We start from the raw sequence: 12924 nt of genomic DNA on the forward strand, positions 1-12924 counted from the left end.
TTATATTTGTTAGTTTAGTAAAAGTATAGTATTTTTAATTTAGATTTCACATTTCTGTTTTAATGTAGGATATAGGGTTTTCAGGGAAAAAGGATGAAGAGTGTTTTATTTTTTCTAATAGTACATTTTTATTTTTTCGAATATTAATATTATGAAAATGTTATACTTTGTATGTACTTTGGTATTTATTGTATTTATTTTTATTTGCAAACATTAATGTTTGAAATGTTTTTGTTTTTAATTTAAAAAAGTAATTATTGTTATATATGTTAAAAAAATTGGTGTTTATTTGATTTTTATATATGGTTTGGATGAATTTATTGTTATGTTTGATTTTTGTAATTTATTTGAAAATGATTTATTTTTTTCTAATTCATTTTTTTAATGTTCTTATTGTTGTTTCATTTATCAAATAATATTTCACAAAACATGCTGACGTAATTGTTTCAATAATTATAAATTGTATCAGTCTTCAGTGAGTAACACACTACTGCGAAACCCAAGGAGGATCAGTGGTGGATTAGTAGAAGGAACGATAAATTGTTATTGAGAGAGGTGGAAGTGTATGCCTGCTATTTGGCTGAATTAGATAAGGAGAGATTAAAGAAGGGAAATGTTTGGAAAGGGTTATTTGGGAGTCCATAACAGTGTGAGAGGTTTGGGATGAGTCCCAAGGTAGAGCTAGGGGGATTATTTAAAAGAGGTTTAGGTTAAGTCAAAGGTGAGGGTGGTGAGTGTATGACTAGGGCCCTGATTTAAAGTTTGGAGAATGGGGTTACTCTGCTACAAATGTGACGGATATCCCATCTTCCGTGTTAGGATCCCAGTATATCCTACGTGAATTATAATACAAAGGACGGGATATCTGTAACATTTGTGATGGAGTAACCCATCCACCAACCTCTAAATCAGGCCCTAGATTGGGGTGTTACTTACTGCAAATTATACCCATTTGTGAAATAAGAAGCAGTAGAAACTACAATCCCCATGATGCACATTGAGTATCTTGCTGCATTCAGCGCTGACATCATCAGGGCCGCGGCAATGGACGAGGGGCAATAAAACGCATTTCCGCTCTTGTCACCTTGCAGATTATTCACGAATATTCAGCACATCATAGCAGGGCGCTGTGTTTCAGCAGATGGTGTGGTAAAGGTCCTCTCGCACTGAGAAGGCTCATGCCTCTGCATAACAAATTGGTATATTAATGTAGGTACCATTTTTCTATTGCCACCCTTCACAGTACTGAAATTCCTGTGAGTGTGCCTCCTCCCCGGTTGTGGCTCACAGATTGTTTACAGGCAGAGATGGGGTGAAGATCATACATTCAACATGGATGAGCGCCTTCTGATCAGGTGCGTAGCTAACAGAGAGAGTCACCGTTAACTCTGAGGAGAGTGAAACCGAGTACATATCTCTATTTGCTATTTTTTGACATTCCCTTTTATTTTATTTGACATTGCCTAAAGAAAGAGCTGTTGGCTTACAATGCAACATATTGAGGATATTGACTAAGCTACAGCACGCTCTGATGGAAGATAATGCAGCAGATTTAAGGAAGAATTGTTATGGTCATTATTTGCTATAAATGAATAGTGTTGCGTTACTGTGGCTATGAACTTCCTTTCTTTTGCGTGCTATGTGGAAAATAGGAGCCACACTTGGAATGAATGGATCCTTAGTATATGTTATGTTATGTTTTCCATTTAACAGGGGTTCTTCATAGAGTTTATGGGTTGCTGGCTCTCTCCCTGTGACACACAGCATTTGCTCTTCTACGGTGGGTATACAGGTTTTTTCCAACATTGTCTTTTTGTAACGAAGAATTGCTAGGATAGATATAGGATGGATTATTAATGATTTCACCTATTTACGTCACTTCAGAGAAGCATCATTAGGAGACACTTGGATGGGAACATTCATATTCACTACTCTCTTCAACCAGACAGGATTTTTTTCTAACTTTACAGGTATTTGCACACGTAATGTCAGCATCATTTTTGTTGGGACAAGATGTAAGAACTCTTACGGTGTCTTTTTTCGTTTTAGTTCTCCATTCCCTCAGTTCCCACCCCTTTTCCTTCCCTCCCTTGATCACCTCAATGTACTGTACAGCATTCAGAATTGAGGCTGTTGAAAGGTGGACCCTATTGAGCAACAAACTGATCCTGGGGAAATAGTTAGAGCTGTTAACATAATAAACATATGCTAAATAGCCCTATATGAACATGCATGGATAAACAATTACAAACTCAAGCATTCCATTGTTTGCTGTTGATAACAATTAAGCTTACATTCTTCCCCAATATTTCAATTGTAAAGCATTTATAGATACAATTTTAAAATCATATTTACACATTGTGATAATGTGTGTTATTTTAGAAAAACAAACCTATAGGCATACATTCATCACCTTATATTTTATTGATATATTGATCTCCTTATATATGCTTATATGGACAAAGGTATATACATATGTATATTACCATGTGGCGATTCTCACTTGGTACTTATAGCTAGGTCAGCATTTCCATAGGAGATACCTTTTTTGTTTTGCTAATCACTTTGACCCCCTTTGATAAATCTCCACAAAACTTTTCAAAAAGGTGCTACTTTTTGACTAGTGTATGCATGGAAATGTTTGGGGTGATCCATCAAGAGGAGACTGAGAAAAAAGGGAGAATCACAAAACAAAAAATCCTCATGCATTTTTCATAAATGTCTTTACGCTGGGTACAGAAAAAAACTGCTGAATGAAATTACAACAAATTTGGCAGGATGCTAGATCTCAATACGCAGATCGTGCTTTTTGTGATTTGGTGTAAATCCATTCAGTAGTTCATGAGATATTAGGGTTTAAAATATTTGTATATCTGGATGAATGAGTTCAAGGGACTCTCAGTGAGTCCCTTAAACCCAATTTTAAATAATGAATTATTTTGAATGGCCCAGGGAGCTTTTCTTCCCTTGGCCAATTCTCTCCTGTGGGAGTTTGACTCCCACGGAGTGAGTGCTCTGATTGACTGCCATCCACATGAAAAAATATGGTTGGCAGCGATTACAAGTTTTGGGGACTTAGGGCCTGATTTAGAATTTGGCAGAGGGGGTTTCCTCCGTCACAAAAGTTACCGATATCCTGTCCACCGTATTTCGATCCCATAATATCCTAGTGAGATTGTACTATGGAGGATGGGATGTCTGTTGCATTTGTGGCAGAGCAACCCGTCTGCTAAACTCTAAATCAGGCACACAGACACCTGGCCTGAAATTCAGAAAAAGAGATATTAGGGGGGAGGGTCAGGATACCCTGCCTCCCAAGGCCCCATGGGGGACCCAGAGGGACCCACCTGGGCCCAATACTAATAAAAAAAATGGTTGGTTTTTCTGTGATCCTGTGAGATCACGAGACAAAAAAAAATCTAAACAGTGACCAAGGGCTACATTGTTTAATTAAGGGGAAGGGGTGTTTGTCCCCCACTTCCTGAGCCATTTCTGGCCCAGGGACCCCATCTCTAGGGCCCATTTTTATTAATGTGGGGAGCAGGTGCACAGCCCTCTTTTCCTAGCCATACTCGGCCATGGGGACCCTATCCTTCCAGGGCCCAATGTATTGATTAAGGGAAGAGGGGCTATGAAGCCTTCCCTCCCTGAGCCTTTGAGTGGACCTGAGGACCCCATCCCCCAGGCTGTGACTTTTAAAAAAAGGGAGGGGGCTGTTCATCCCCCCTTCCCGGAGCCTTTAATGGCCCCAGGGACCCAATTCCTGGAGCTGGTTTGAGGCCGACTCACTTGCTTCATCATGGGGAGTTCCATTCCGGCACACAGCAGTTTCCCTGCCCGAAACAGGTGCAAGCAGGGAAACTTGTGTTTGCTCCTAGAGGGGAGGGCATTGTTAAAACTTCAGCCAAATGAGAGAAAACACAAAGTTTCCTCCCAAAGGGTGGGGACAGACTTGCACTGATGTGGGTAGGGAAAGAAAACAGGATATTGGTCCTGCCCCGGAGGGAGCAGCATAAATAGCTGCTCCCTTTTGGGTGGGTGCATTACCGGATCCTGTTCTAAACAGGGAGCCGGCTGCGGCTATAGGGGTCCTGGGGATCCCCCCACAGCACCCAAGTTGTTTGTGGGTGCCCCGGATGGGTACCAAGGCACCCACCTATAATAAAATCAGCCCCGATGGATGGGGTCGCCAGTGCTATAATAGGTTCAGGTTCCCCTTAAAAAAAATATGTGGCATGCAGCCCCTTCCCCTTTTACATTATATATTACACCATCTGGTGTAGTCCCTAGGGCCTTATAGGGCTCGGGGAGGGTAGGCATGAGGCCCATTCCTTTTTATATTGTATCTGGCCCAAGGGGATGGAGTTGCCGAGGAGTATCAGGGCTAGGGGAGAGGAGCTATACACCCTGTTAGACTTGGCATCATTGGCATGGTCTCCTCTAATGTTTTGCCTCTACTTCTCAGGTTGTTTCTGTATGCTGGACTCTGGTTTTGCTGTTTTTGTTTGCTCTTGACACTTTACCACTGCTAACCAGTGCTAAAGTGTAAGTGTTCCCTGTATAAATTATATATGTACGTTGGCTTATCCATGATTGGCATATTTTATTTACTAGTAAGGCCCTAGTAAAATGCACTAGAAGTGCCCAGGGCCTGTAAATCAAATGCTACTAGTGGGCCTACAGCACTGGTTGTGCCACCTACATTAGTAGCCCTGTAAACATGGCTCAGACCTGCAGTGTCTGTGAGTGCACTTTTAAACTGTCAATTCGACTTGGCAAGTGTACCCACTTGCCAGGCCTAAACCTTCCCTTTTTATACATGTAACGCACCCCTCAGGTAGGCCCTAGGTAGCCCCATGGGCAGGGTGCAGTGTAGTTAAAGGTGGGACATGTACTTATGTGTTTTACATGTCCTGACAGTGAAATACTGCCAAATTCGGTTTTCACTTCTGCAAGGCCTACCTCTCTCATAGGTTAACATGGCGGCTGTCTTTAAAAATGATTAAAGCACAGATTCCCTTTGGGAGCAGATGGACATGTGGAGTTTGAGGTCTCTGAACTCACAATGTAAAAATACATCTTTTAGTGAAGTTGATTTTTAGGTTGTACTTTTAGAAAGTAGGCATTTTCTTGCTTAAACCATTTTGTGACTTTGCTTGCTTGTGGATTACCTGTCTGGGTCAGTTTGACAGTTGGACTGTTTGCACCTCTCCTCTAGAAAGTGACACAAAGGGAGCTGGAGTGTAGCCTGCATATCCTGATGGGCCATCTGGGCTGAGGAGAGGAGTGGTCACTTACTCCTGAAAGGGCTGTGCCTGCCCTCACACAATGCTGTCTCCAACCCCCTGGTGTGTGCCTGGGGCCCAGCCTCGGCAAAGCAGGATCTTGAAAACAACAGAGACTTCTCTTTGAAGTAGGCCTACTTTAATGGCAGAAAGTGGCATAAGAAGAGCACCCAAAACCCCTGATAATCAGATTACTCCTGGAACCAAGAGGAACCTCTGCCAAGGAAAAGAGCTGGAGAAGCTGGAGGAGGAGTACTGCCCCTTTGCCTGTGACTGTGCTTTGCTGGGTTGGCCTGCAATAGCTGCTTCTACCTGACAACAACTGACTTTTATGTGACTTCCCACTGGTGAAGAATCTCCAAGGGCTTGAACTGAGCTTCTTTCCTGTTGTTTATGTCTCAGGGACATCAAAGACTTCTCTCTGCCAGCACTTGGGCTTTTCTGCTGAGAGTCCTGCCTGCCAAGGGGTGCCCTAACCTGACTCTGGGCCCTTGAAAGGTGCAGCTGCTGGAAAAGGACAGAAATCCACACAAAGAGTGTTGTACAGGGAAACTTTTGACGCACCACCCACCCCGTGGCTGAGAAACAACGTGCCACTGGCCTCACGGGTAAAATTTACGCTCCATCTGCATCACGGCTGGATGATTGCTTCAACACGGCTGGAGAAACTACGCGCAACACCGGCAGTGGCTATTGTTAACAACGCAAGCCCCCCGCAGCACGGTTTTTTTGATATTGTGCAATTGGATTTTGACGCAACATCGCTGGGCGCGGAAAAATCACCGCCAAGCCTGCCCAGACCCAAGGTGCCCATCTGGATCGACGCATCACTCTCTTGTGGGAGAGAAGAAACGCTGCACGCCGAATTGACTGGAGGACGAACGATGCGCAGTCTCGCTTGCGAGTGAGAAACCGACGCATCGCTGGCCTTTTTCGACACAAACTCGCCCGTGCGGCTTTATTTTGATGCTACCCAGGTACTTTTGTGCGCTAACAGTGTTCTCACTGTTTTCTAAAGGATTTATGACTCTTGCCTTTTAAATTCATAACTTGATTTGTGTATGTCGGATTTTTGTCACTTTGGTCTTGTTTTGTTTAGATAAGTATTTCCTATTTTTCTAAACCTGTGTTGTGTCATTTTGTAGTGTTTTCACTGAGTTATTGTGTGTGTAGGTACAAATACTTCACACTTTGCTTGTGAAGTGAAGCCTTCCTGCTCGAGCCAAGCTACCACGGGTGTAAGCAGGGGTTAACTGAGGGTGATTCTCCTTCACGCTGACTAGAGTGTGGGTCCTTGCTTGGACAGGGGGTAACCTGACTACCAACCAAGTACCCCATTTCTAACAAACCCCATTGCCTTTAGATTTTGGACACGGAGGTGGGGTCCCCAGAGCCCAATAAGGCTTGGGGAGGGAAGCCTCATGGCTCCCTCCTCCTTTTTATTGTGTTTTGCCCCAGAGGATGGGGTCCCCAGGGCCTATTAATGCTCTAGAAGTGAGGCTGCATGCCCTCCTCCCCTGTTTAACTGTATTTTGCTCTTTGCCCATGGGGATAGGGTCCCCAGGGCCTTTAAAGGCTTAGGGAGGGAGGCCACATGGCCCCATCCCCTTTTTATAGGAACTTGCCACCTAGATGGGGTTCCAAGGGCCAATTAAGGGTTGGGTAGGGGGCTACATGCTCCCTTCCCTTATTAAACATGTTTTGCCCCAGGGGATAGGGTCCCTGGGGCCCATAGGCCACCTTGATGCTGTGCACACCAAAAGCTGAGCTTGGTGTGGGGTTAGCAGCCTGCTGGGATTTGGAGGCAGGGCCTGACTGCAAGACAGGCTCTGCAGCTAACCCCAAGCCACACACAACCAAAGCCCTTGTGTGGTGAGGGATTGTCGGGGTTGCTGACTGTGGGGATTAGACTGCAGTGCCTGGCTGCAAGCCAGGACCAGTGACCAACCCCATGTGATGAAAAGCCACTGCCACGTGGTGTTGTCTGCCTGCAGGGGGGTTAGCTGCTTCTGGGTCAGCTGGCCGAAGAGCCTAGCCACAGGCCAGGCCCTGTTGCCAACCCTCTGCTGTGCATGCCCAAAGGCAATGTAAAGCATGCAGTTGGCTGCCTGTTGGGGTTTGCCGCAGGGCCTGACCATAGTGATGTCTTCAATGATGTAATCTGAGACGTCATCAGTGATATTTTAAATTATGTCATAGAACATTTCATGAGTAATGTAAAATGTGAGGTTTGAATCAGTGCATGGCGGGGGAGTAAGTTATAGTTAGCCAACTATGGGGGTCATTCAGACCTTGGCGGACGGCGGAGGCCGTCGGCCAAGGTACCGCCGACAAATGACCGCACCGCGGTCAAAAGACCGCGGCGGCCATTCAAACATTTCCGCTGGGCCGGCGGGCGCTCTCCAAAAGAGCGCCCGCCGGCCCAGCGGAAATGCCCCTGCAACGTGGACGCCGGCTCAGAATTGAGCCGGCGTAGTTGCATGGGTGCGACGGGTGCAGTTGCACCCGTCGCGTATTTCAGTGTCTGCAAAGCAGACACTGAAATACTTTGTGGGGCCCTCTTACGGGGGCCCCTGCAGTGCCCATGCCATAGGCATGGGCACTGCAGGGGCCCCCAGGGGCCCCGCGGCACCCCCTACCGCCATCCTGTTCATGGCGGGTTTCCCGCCATGAACAGGATGGCGGTAGGGGGTGTCTGAATCCCCATGGCGGCGGAGCGCGCTCCGCCGCCATGGAGGATTCAATGGGGCAGCGGTAAACCGGTGGGAGACCGCCGGTTTACCCTTTCTGACCGCGGCTGAACCGCCGCGGTCAGAATGCCCTTGGGAGCACCGCCAGCCTGTTGGCGGTGCTCCCGTGGTCGGTGACCCTGGCGGTCACCGGCCGCCAGGGTCAGAATGACCCCCTATATCTGGTGGCTATATGGGCCCTACTACGAATTTGGCAGATGGGAACACCTGTCTGCGAAAGTCCTGACGGGGTGGTCGCAGCCATGCTGGCAACCTCCCTGATGGCCCCATTAAGACTTTTCCATTGGGCTGACTGGCAGAAATGAGGGTTTCTGCCAGTCAGCCCAGCTGGAAAATGGCGACAGCATTGCTGTTGGCTCATAATTGAGTTGGCGGCAATGCTGCTGCAAGCAGGTGACACCAACACCTGCAAAATTTACACTGTCTACACAGCAGACAGTGCTCATTTCGAGGGTGCTGGGCAGGGGGACCCCTGCACTGCCCATGCCATGGGCCGCCCTGACTGATTACAACCTGCACCTGCTGTCAGTAGGTCAGGATCAAAGATCCTGGCAGGGACGGTGGTAGGTTGGCGGGTCTGCCCAGCAATCTTGTAAAGTGGCGGTCAGATCGCTGCAACCGCAGTGTTTCAACCACCAATAGCGCATTGCCGGTCCTCGGACCTCCAATGTCGTATTCGGGCCTTATGTATTTTTGGAGTTCAAAACGTTAAGGTTCCCACTGACATATTCATCTACCTATACTGTTACTGTAACCACTGTGTTTTTTCAGTATATGTACTACCTACTGGTGGTTGCCAGTAGGTAGTTATAGTTAGAAGCTAGTTCCATAGGAAAAGCATTTGTTTCCTTTGCTAATAACTTTGGCGCCATTTGACAATTTTCCTCAAAATATCAGTACTGGTTTGCCAGTCACTTCAGCTGCTGTCTGGAACGTTTGGGATGATTCCTCAACTGGAAGCCAAGAAAAAGGGGGGCTCAAAGCACATTTTTCCCATGCATTTTCCAATATGGGTTTTAGACATGACTACATCCCAAACTGCTGAACAGAATTACACCAAATTGGACAGAAGGCTAGACCGAAAGAGTGCTTTTTGTAATTTGGTGTAAATCTGTTTAGTCATTTTGGAATAATTAAATGAAAAATACTTATGCGTATCTAGAGATGGGGAGGGCCTGTGAATCTGACAGATCTCAAACTGAGATCTGATTGCCTGTCACCACTTCAACTAGGAAGTGGTGCCAGTCATCTAAGGCAAGATTTCCAGGGAGCTTGCATTTTTAGCTGCTCCCTGTGTGAAGGAGCAATACCGGCCCCTGCTGGATGTGGGGAGCCAGCAGGGCCTTGGGCTCCCTGTGACTCCAAACCAGGATATTGTGGGTGCGTTGGGTGGGTATCAGGTCACCCACTCTTTGTTGGCCAGGCCACCGGGATGGGGGCCCAGGGGCCGAAAGCAGCCTGGTGAGGGGGGCCCCATGCCCACTCCCCTTAATTTTAATTAGTGGTTCTATGGGATGGGGTCCCTAAGGCCAGACAAAGCTTGGGGTGAGGACCACCAAGCCCTCTCCTCTTCAAAATAAAGGGTTTGGGCCCCAGGGCCAGGCCCTGTGGCTAATCTGCTGCTGAACATGTCCAAAGGCCATGTGCAGTGCAGAGTCACCTGCCTTTTGGTGGGTTTGGCCAAAAGGCCCTGTCTCAGGCGAGGGTCTGTGGCCAACCGCTTACTAAGCATGACCAGAGGCCATGTGCAATGTGGGATTGGTTGCAGGATGGGGGATGGCCACAGGGCCAGGCCAGGTAATGGCCAGCCCCTCCACTGCGCACATCCGAAGGACGTGTGCAGTGTGGGGTTGGCTGCATGCCGGAGGTGGGCCACACAGCCTGGGGGCAGGCCAGGTCCTGGACCAACCCCCAAACATTGTGGTGGTTCAATTTATGTATGGTAATTCAATATTAGTTTATGTTGCAATAACATCGTGAAAAAAAATAAAAGCTCACAGGGAAGCTGAAATTAGGACATACCATTAAAAACCATGGAAATTCAATGAAAAAAAACAAAGGTCAGAGGGATGTTATAGTTAGGAAATAGACTTAAAAAAACCTTAAGAAATTCACAAAAAAAATGAAAGGTTATAGGGACGTTAGAGTTAGGTTCAGATTTTATAACACCAAAATCATAGAATTTCAGCAGTTATAGTTATAGTTATCTCAAGTAAACTGTCACTCCTGCCCTAAGGTAAGTTTAACTCACACCCTCACCATCCCCTGCTAATTACTCCAGATATTACATCAGTCACAACATCTTCTATGACATTATTGATAATATCACTGCAACATTTGCAGTGAAATTATTGATGGGAAAACTGTGCATGACAGGAGCACAAAACAGAAGAGAGTAGTTCTCAAGTTTAGGTGGAAAGCAGCTCCAGTAAGGAGCACCCTGTGAAAGTTTGCTAGAGAAGCAGACATTTGAGGAGAGCAAATCCAGAGTGTCACCGGTGTTGCAGGGTGCTCCTTACTGGAGCTGCTCTCCACCTAAACGTGGGAACTACCCAGCGTTCTCTCTTCTGTTCTGCATAATTTATGCATCACCATAAACCTGATAGGGTGTTGTTTTGACTTCTACTGGGTGCTCCCTTGTGTCTGGACAAAACTAAACCTCTATGAAGAGATGTAATGACATTGAAGCACTTGGATGGTATTTTACCAGTCCAAAGCTGTAATACTGTGCCCCAAGTGGTAAAGGACTTTGATCATTTTACAGCACAGTAAGGATGGCACTGGGTCAATCCTATGCTTAAAGATTCTGCTGTACAAATGGCAAAAGACTTTGGGCCTCATTACGAGTTTGGTGGACTGAGGACAGCCATGTTGGTGGTGGCGGTCATACCGCCGACAGGCTGGCGGAAAAGACCGCCAAATTATGTACTTGGCAGTATTCAGTATAGAACACAGCCAAAGCACCACCGGCACCGCCACTGCGGTCTGGCCGCCATGGACGACGGTAGCCTCCTGCATGCCAGTAGAGACCATGTTTTCTCCAGACATATTACAAGGTTACACACCGCCAAGATTTCTGCCGTGGTCTTACCACCACAGAAACCCAGGCGGAAACCAACTGCAGAAAAGGAGACAATCACCTTCAGGAAGCCATACTCGTCTGGAGGCGCAATGGATCCTGAACTAGACATCTTCCCACTGCTCCTGCTCGCCCAATGACTCTGGAATCTTCGATGACAACAGCAACCGCAATTACACACACACTTACCTGGTACTAATGTAGATTGTCAATTTTGTACACTCACACAACATATATTCGAAAAGGGGGTGCACGGTAACACTCACACGTAACAGCATACTAACGCACACTCACGTACAGTGACACACACTTGCATACACACAACAACCACGCTACGGCCAACACACACATACACACATCACAAATACATGCAGGTAGGTACGGAAACACTGCACAGGCGCACACAATACGTCACAATCACAACACAACTGCACCATCTCCAGTATCCTGGCAGGGACCCACAGGGGACACTATCCAGGGACACATCACACATACATCACACCATAACATCAACAGGCAAACAATACACACAAATTGTAGGAAAGTCCTCCTTTTTGACCCGGTCACACCCAAACTTTGTAGACAGTGGTGGTTACTGACTCTTGGCTGTGCCCTGGGTACTGCTTACCAATCCCAGGGCCAGTGCTCTGTGTAAATTGGATATACAAATTAGGCTAATTATGATTGGCAGTACCAGCCTACCTATAAGTCCCTAGTAATTGGCAGGGCATGTAGGTTTAGGGACCCCAGCATAGGTAGTGCACCCATAGGTACACTGCTGAGGTGCACGGTGTCATTTTAAAGGCAGGCCTGCATTGCTGGCTGCTTTCAAACTAAATGTATATACAAATTTGACTTTGGAATTAAAAGTACTTCCAAAGCCTTAAACTACCTGATTTGTACATATAAGTCACCCCTAAGGTGTGCCCTATGTGCCCCTAGGGTTGGGTGCCATATAACTATAAGTAGGGACCTTATAAAAATTGTTTTTTAGGCCCTGGTGAGGTGAAATAGACACATTTGTTTTCCCCTCACTGTAGTGAATGGCCTCCATAGGCTAAAATGGGGAGACTTTATTTTAATTAACAGTCTCCTCAAGTGTCAGATACCTTGAGTTTGGTATCAAATTAATTGTTATTGTTATAACGAATCCCACAACTTACAATTTTTGGATTTAATATAACTAGTTCAGATAAATAGTTTTCAAACGCTACCTGAAAGTTGCCAACTTCAGCTCTGTAGTGCCCTTCTCTGATTGGCCAGCCTCTGGCAGCTTGGCCAGACTGCCTTGATGATTTGTAAAGTGGCCTAAGTTGAACACAAAGGATGTGCCTGGGGGAGGAGATCTGCCTCAGCAGATGGGGAAACAGGATTGGGGGAGCAGCCAAACTGGTCTTCAAAGGCAGGGAAGGACAATAGGAGCAGCCCAACACCTCCCTCACATCCTGCAACCCCAGACAATTAGGTGCCCTCTTGATTAGTTTAGGAGAGGGCAGGAAAAGGATGTGTTTAGGATTTTTAGCCACACTAGTGGGTGGGCTTAGCCAGATATAACCTCCAAAAATCACTTTCAGCCATGATGGATTTTTTAGGAATGTTGCTCCCTGGGATTGATTTTTGCCACACTTCTGAGGAAGTGGTCATCACGGGGGAAGGAGCCTGCCTGTGATTGGATACCAAGGACTCCCCTGCTTCCCACCCAGGAGCAAGGACAAATATGGCAGAGCTGCACCCACACCTCAGATCCCTACAAAGAAGAACATCAGAAGAAGAAGGACTATCCTGCTAGACCCCTGATCCGCACCTGGAC

This window comes from Pleurodeles waltl, chromosome 2_2 (genome assembly GCF_031143425.1).
Source record: "Pleurodeles waltl isolate 20211129_DDA chromosome 2_2, aPleWal1.hap1.20221129, whole genome shotgun sequence".
NCBI lineage: Eukaryota > Metazoa > Chordata > Amphibia > Caudata > Salamandridae > Pleurodeles > Pleurodeles waltl.